The sequence below is a fragment of the Callithrix jacchus genome, chromosome Y, assembly GCF_049354715.1.
Source record: "Callithrix jacchus isolate 240 chromosome Y, calJac240_pri, whole genome shotgun sequence".
In the NCBI taxonomy this organism is placed as follows: domain Eukaryota; kingdom Metazoa; phylum Chordata; class Mammalia; order Primates; family Cebidae; genus Callithrix; species Callithrix jacchus.
The window spans coordinates 7,892,673-7,898,672 of NC_133525.1; positions in this window are offsets into that span (position 1 = coordinate 7,892,673).

Sequence of the window (6,000 nt, forward strand, 5' to 3'; positions counted from 1 at the left end):
GATAACATGGTCTAAGTCTTGGAATTAAATTAACCTACCTTCAGGCCATTGCCTCCAAAATGCAGTTTCTATCTTTACCTCTTGTAGCCCACAGCAAAATGAAGTTATCTCTTTTTGGCGGGTTATTGACTAAAATGAGAATTCAAAGTTTACACTGTGCAAGAGGGAGGATAGTGTGTGTAGAAAGTGAGTTTTCTGGATGTTCTGTTCCTATCAGCTTTGTGGACTTACTTCCTTGAAGATTATGAGGCCAGATAGGCAGCTACAGTGGTGATGTAGTTGAGTGACTGTATCCGCACGAAGATAAGCTGCCCATCCAAAGATCTACGGAGTGTTCAGCATGGTGTCTGGCACCACACACACTCAAAAAAACGTTAGTCATATCCCCTCCCTCACCTGAGGAATGAAAAAGTGCATGGTCCTCAGTTCTCTGTTTATACTGAATCTGCTAGGAAGTAGGATTTCTGAAGGCTGGTACTAAATGTTCCTTGTTCGTTGCAGCCTTGGCATTGCCAAACACATGCGTGACTAATAGTAATCCTCAAAAATATTTTATGAATTAAGAAATGCATTAATTAGTTTTTTATTAAGGTGTATCTCAACAGGGGAAATTATGTGTTTTGCCAATGGAAGATACAGAGAATATGGAGATCACTTTCCCTAAGTTTTTATTTTTTATGGCTGTCTCTCACAAATCTACTTGCATCTGGTTGGAATATAAACAGTGGTCAAATTATAGCCCTGGTTGCAGGTCAATTTAAGGCCAAGTGACTGGCATCATAAATAGTAAAACAAAGATCATCTCTCTTGTATACCATTTAAGGAATTCATGTCTATTTGTTGAAGAAAATGATTGTCCCAGCAGTTGTTCAATTTCTCTTTATTGTCTAAGAGGAAAGGTAATTCCACTTTAATAAAGATCAAGGATGCAAGAACATAATGAAAACTGCAATTGCATACAAACAACCAGGTTCTAAAAAGTAATAGTCAACTTCTTTATTGTTTCTACATTATTGGCTATTAAAAAGTAAATTCCCCAAATGTATACCACCCATTACAGACTAAAATCTAGCCTTAGAAAGAGATAAGCATGATATATTTTCCTGGACTGATGAGCATTAGAGCATCAAGTTCCCATGGTTTGTCCCAGTTCTCCCAAAGTTGTATCTACTCAATCCCTTGTTTGAGCTAGTTTTGTCCTGGTCAGCAAAGTTATTGGAAAACTAAGTTCCATGATTTAGTGGCACTTGGGACCCAGCCATTTCTCCAGTAGATTTTTGTATCTGATATTCCACAGTTAAATCTGTGCCACCTGGTTTGAAATGTTTCTGGTTGGCTCCGTCAGCACCTGCTCAAGCTAACCACCCTCTCTAAGCTTCACGGCCACAATCCAGTACCTTGATGAGTAGTATGATGGTGATGACAAGGTAAAACAAAAATTACTATTACTTATGTGGCTGAATTCTGTCTATATGTTTTAAATATGTGAATCATTTTACTGTTTGCATTCATTCTATAGGTTTTAGCACTGTTCCCTTATGGAGATGAAGAAATTATCTCCTCCTCCTCCACCCCCTATTCCTCCTCCCCCTCCTTCTCCCCCTCCTCCTCCTCCCTCCTCCTCCGTTCCCCTTCCGCTTCCCCTTCCCCTTCCTCCTCCTTCCCCTTCCCCTTCCTCCTCCTCCTCCTCTTCTTCTTCTCCTTCTCCTTCTTCTTCTTTTTTGAGAGGGTATATCACTCTGTCAGTCAGGCTGGAGCACAGTGAAGCAATCTTGGCTCACTACAACCTCTGTCTCCTGGGATCAATCAATTCTCCTGCCTCAGCCTCCCAAGTAGGTGAGATTACAGGTGTGTGCCACCATGCCGGCTAATTTTTGTATTTTTAGTAGAGATGAGTTGGGTGGATCACAAGGTGAGGACTTCAAGACCAGCCTGACCAACATGGTGAATCTTCTTTTTAAAGAAAAAAAAGTCAATTGCTTGAGGTCACCCAACTTAGGAAATGGAAGAGACAAAGGATTCAAATAGAGGCATTCCAGTATGGGAGCCCACACTCCTAACCATTGTATTATACTCTTCATACTTGTGTTCTTATTTTCTGCTAGGCCCAGAACCCTTTGTAGAGCCTCAGACTCTTCGGTGGATCGTTTTCTGTTTTACATCTATCCCACCTCCTGCTGGGGATTCTGTCTTGACTCCTAATTAAATCACCTAGCATTTGCTCTCATACTCTGGTAAATAGAGTTTGGCCATGAATGGCCTTTAACCAGAACAATATTGGTCACCCTTCCCACTCCATCAGTATTTCAAGCAACACATGCATCTAAATCTATGCCTTCAAATTTCTGAATGCCATTAACTTTTGGGCTAGTTGTGCCTTTGTGGCAGTGCTATGCTTATCCTCTACCCAGTTGCTTCTAGTACTGTCTTTCAACCCTGAAAGTTTGTATTGACAAAGCCTCAGAAAACCCATTTCATAAGGTGTAGAAGAGAAATAGATGGAGATCAATGAGGGAGGTAATCTGTAGAAAAGAGACAGAGTGCCCCTCTTAATGCCAGGATAGTTTAGTATATCAGTGTAAATTATGTCACACATGCATAGCATAAATGGTATTGGGCTGCAATTTATTTCATCTCCCCTTTCTGCCTTCTCTCCAGAGAGCTCAGCTACTTCAAGTAAAAATCCCATTACCTCCCAAACTATCTCTATGTGACGTACATGTGGCCAGTGTTGTCATCCATAATTTACAGGACTCTTTATATGGGTAAGCATCTTGCTCAGAGTCAAATGACAATACCAGTTGGCAAATTCTTTGGATCAATTCTGTCCTTTCTGATTCACTGTGATTTGTGAGCACACGGGAAATGCTCAATGTGTTCTTACAGGCACAGACTTAACATGCTACAAGTTAGTCCACATCAATCTCAGAGGTAGTTTTAATGCTGCCTTTTTCTACCACGGGATTACATTTGTCTCTACTTTCTAGGCACAGTTCAAAATCTTCGCATTATTCCGTTTCATGTTAAAGACAGATGATGTGAATTTACAATCAGAGTCAACTTGGATGATTTAGTGTTATCCACTCAATGCATATTTATTTAATATCCACTGTGTTCCAGTCACGTTGCTGGGAAAAGCAGTACACAATCAGATGAGGCTTCTACTCCCATAGAGTTTAAACTTTAGTTTGGGTAGAAAGAGAGATGATAGGAGAAAAAGCACTTAATATGGTTTAATTTAGGATAAATGATATTTAACACAAAAAATAAATGATGGTGATACAATACATAATTCCGTGGAAGAGTGGAAGGAAGGGGTATTTACACAGATGAATGATAGCCTTTCTGAGGAGGTGATGAGATAAGGAGATAGACATGCAAAAACTGGTGAAAGTGTATTCTGGATAGTGGGAAGAGTAAGTGCAAGGCTGTGAAGTAGGACTGAGCTTGGCATGCTCTTGTGGACCTTGCAAGAACCATTGTGGCTGGGGGTGTTAGAGAGTAGAATTAAAGTAGGTATGAAAGGTAGGCATAGGCTGGATCATATCAAACTTTGCAGGTAATGGGTTATTTATTTATTAATATATTTACTTGCTTATTTATCTACGTATTTGCTTATTTGGAAGTGTTGTAGGAAGCTCCCAATGCTACTTAAGGATAGTGACTAGACGTAACTCAGATTTTTAAGTGAACCTTCTGGGTGTTGTGGTGAGACAGGGCAGTAGGGACAGAGAATGGAAGCAGGAAAACCAATGAATAGGTATTTGCATTAATCCAGGTAAAATCTGAAGATATTTTAACCACAGTGTAATAGATAAATCTATTTTAAAAATCAGCACATATGCACTGAGTAATCCCTCCATGCAAAGTATCCAGATCATCAGGCTTGTCACACTCTTATGGGTTTTTGCACGCATAATTAATTGCATGCACTCTTTTTCCTAAAACTCTTCCACCCTCTTTTCTTGAAAAAGAAAAGAGACAAAGCTCCCCTCTTAATGCCAGGATAGCCTAGTATATCAGTGTAAATTATGTTGCACATACATAGAATTAATGATATTTGGCTGCAATTTATTTCATCTCCCCTTTCTGTCTTCTCTCCAGAGAGCTCACTACTTCAAGTAAAAATTCCATTACCTCCCAAACTATCTGTATGTGATGTAGATGTGGCCAGTGTTGTCATCCATAATTTAAACATAGATTTCAACATAATCATGTTGAACATACATGATTTCAATAGATTTTTGAACATAGAAATCTATGTTTCAGTAGATTGCATGAAATCATGAAACACAAGTTTCAACATAAAAATACATTTCTCCAGTGATCATTTTCTAACCATGAAATTAAGGCTATTTCTCCCATAGTAACTTATATTTCCCTTATCAAGCAACCTATTCTCTCTCTCTTTTCACATTTATCTCTGTTCCCTCCAGATTGTAAACTGTTTGAAAGAAATAAAAACATTTACAAATTCCTTAATGCATTCCTTGTTAGGGCTGCCATAACAAACTATCGCAGACTGTGTGGCATAAACACCAGAAATTTATTTATCATCGTTTTGGAGGCTGGGTGTCCAAGATCAAGATGTCAGCAGGGTTGCTTTCTTCTGGTACCTTACTCCTTGGCTTGCAGATGTCCGACTTCTGGCTGAGTCTTGGTCTTTTCTCTGTGTGTGCACATCCCAGGTATCTCTTTATGTGTCCAGATGTCTTCTTTTTTTTTTTTTTTTTTTTTTTTGAGACGGAGTTTCGCTATTGTTACCCAGGCTGAAGTGCAATGGCGCAATCTCGACTCGCCGCAACCTCCGCCTCCTGGGTTCATGCAATTCTCCTGCCTCAGCCTCCCTAGTAGCTGGGATTACAGGCACACGCCACCATGCCCAGCTAATTCTTTGTATTTTTAGTAGAGAAGGGGTTTCACCATCTTGACCAGGATGATCTCGATCTCTTGACCTCATGATCCACCCTCCTCGGCCTCCCAAAGTGCTGGGATTACAGGCGTGAGCCACCGCGCCCAGCCCAGATGTCTTCTTCTTACAATAGGCAAAAGTCACATTGGATTAGAACCCACCCTAATGGCATCATTTTAGCTTAACTACTTCTTTAAATGCTCTGTCTCCAAATGCAGCCATATTGTGAGGTACTGGCAGTTAGGACTTCAACACAGGAATTTTGGTAGACACAGTTCATACTGTGGTAGTCACTGTTGTTTACACAGTATCTGGAGCATTGTGATCACTCAATAAATATCAGCTGATAATGTTTATCTTTAAGGTTTTAATAATGATTATATCAAAGGATGTTTGGTAATACCCCATTTATAACTTCTGATATTTGTTTCATGTATAAGTCAGATTTGAACCATGGGTTCAGCTTGCTGTGCATTAGGTAAAATAATTAAGTGGCAGCAGGCCTCTTTATTAACCAGATTCAAAGGTTACAGCAGGTGTAGATGTTGCTAAGTCTTGGGATCTTCTATTGATGCTCCATTTTAAGCGCAGAATTGTAAAATTTCAGCATTGATGTGTGTTTTGGATAATAGATTGAAGCAGATACTCTCATAGCTAAAATTATACTCTGAGAGTGCACCTATTAACACTGCTGGATGCTTGGAGTTTTGTCTTTTTACTTTGAACTTATTCATTTGACCCTCTTAGGTCATACTGATCCTTTGATATGTCAATGCAAAATATGTCTATTCTGAATTTTACGAAGCGTGATTCTGCTTTTAACATAGACCTGGTCAGATCACTGCCCTGCTTAAAGACATTTATATCTTCCATCACCCTTAGAATAAAAGCCATAATCTTTACCATGGTCTGCGATGTACTGAATGCCCCTGTTTACCTCACTGGACTCATACTCTCTCTTTTAATGGCCTCTGGTCATAGCAGAGTTTTCTCTCTCCCTTTCTTATTCCAAGTATCACATATGTCAGCATGTGCTGTTATCTCTGTTGGAAAATCTGCCCCTCCATCCTTTCCCACATAATGCATAC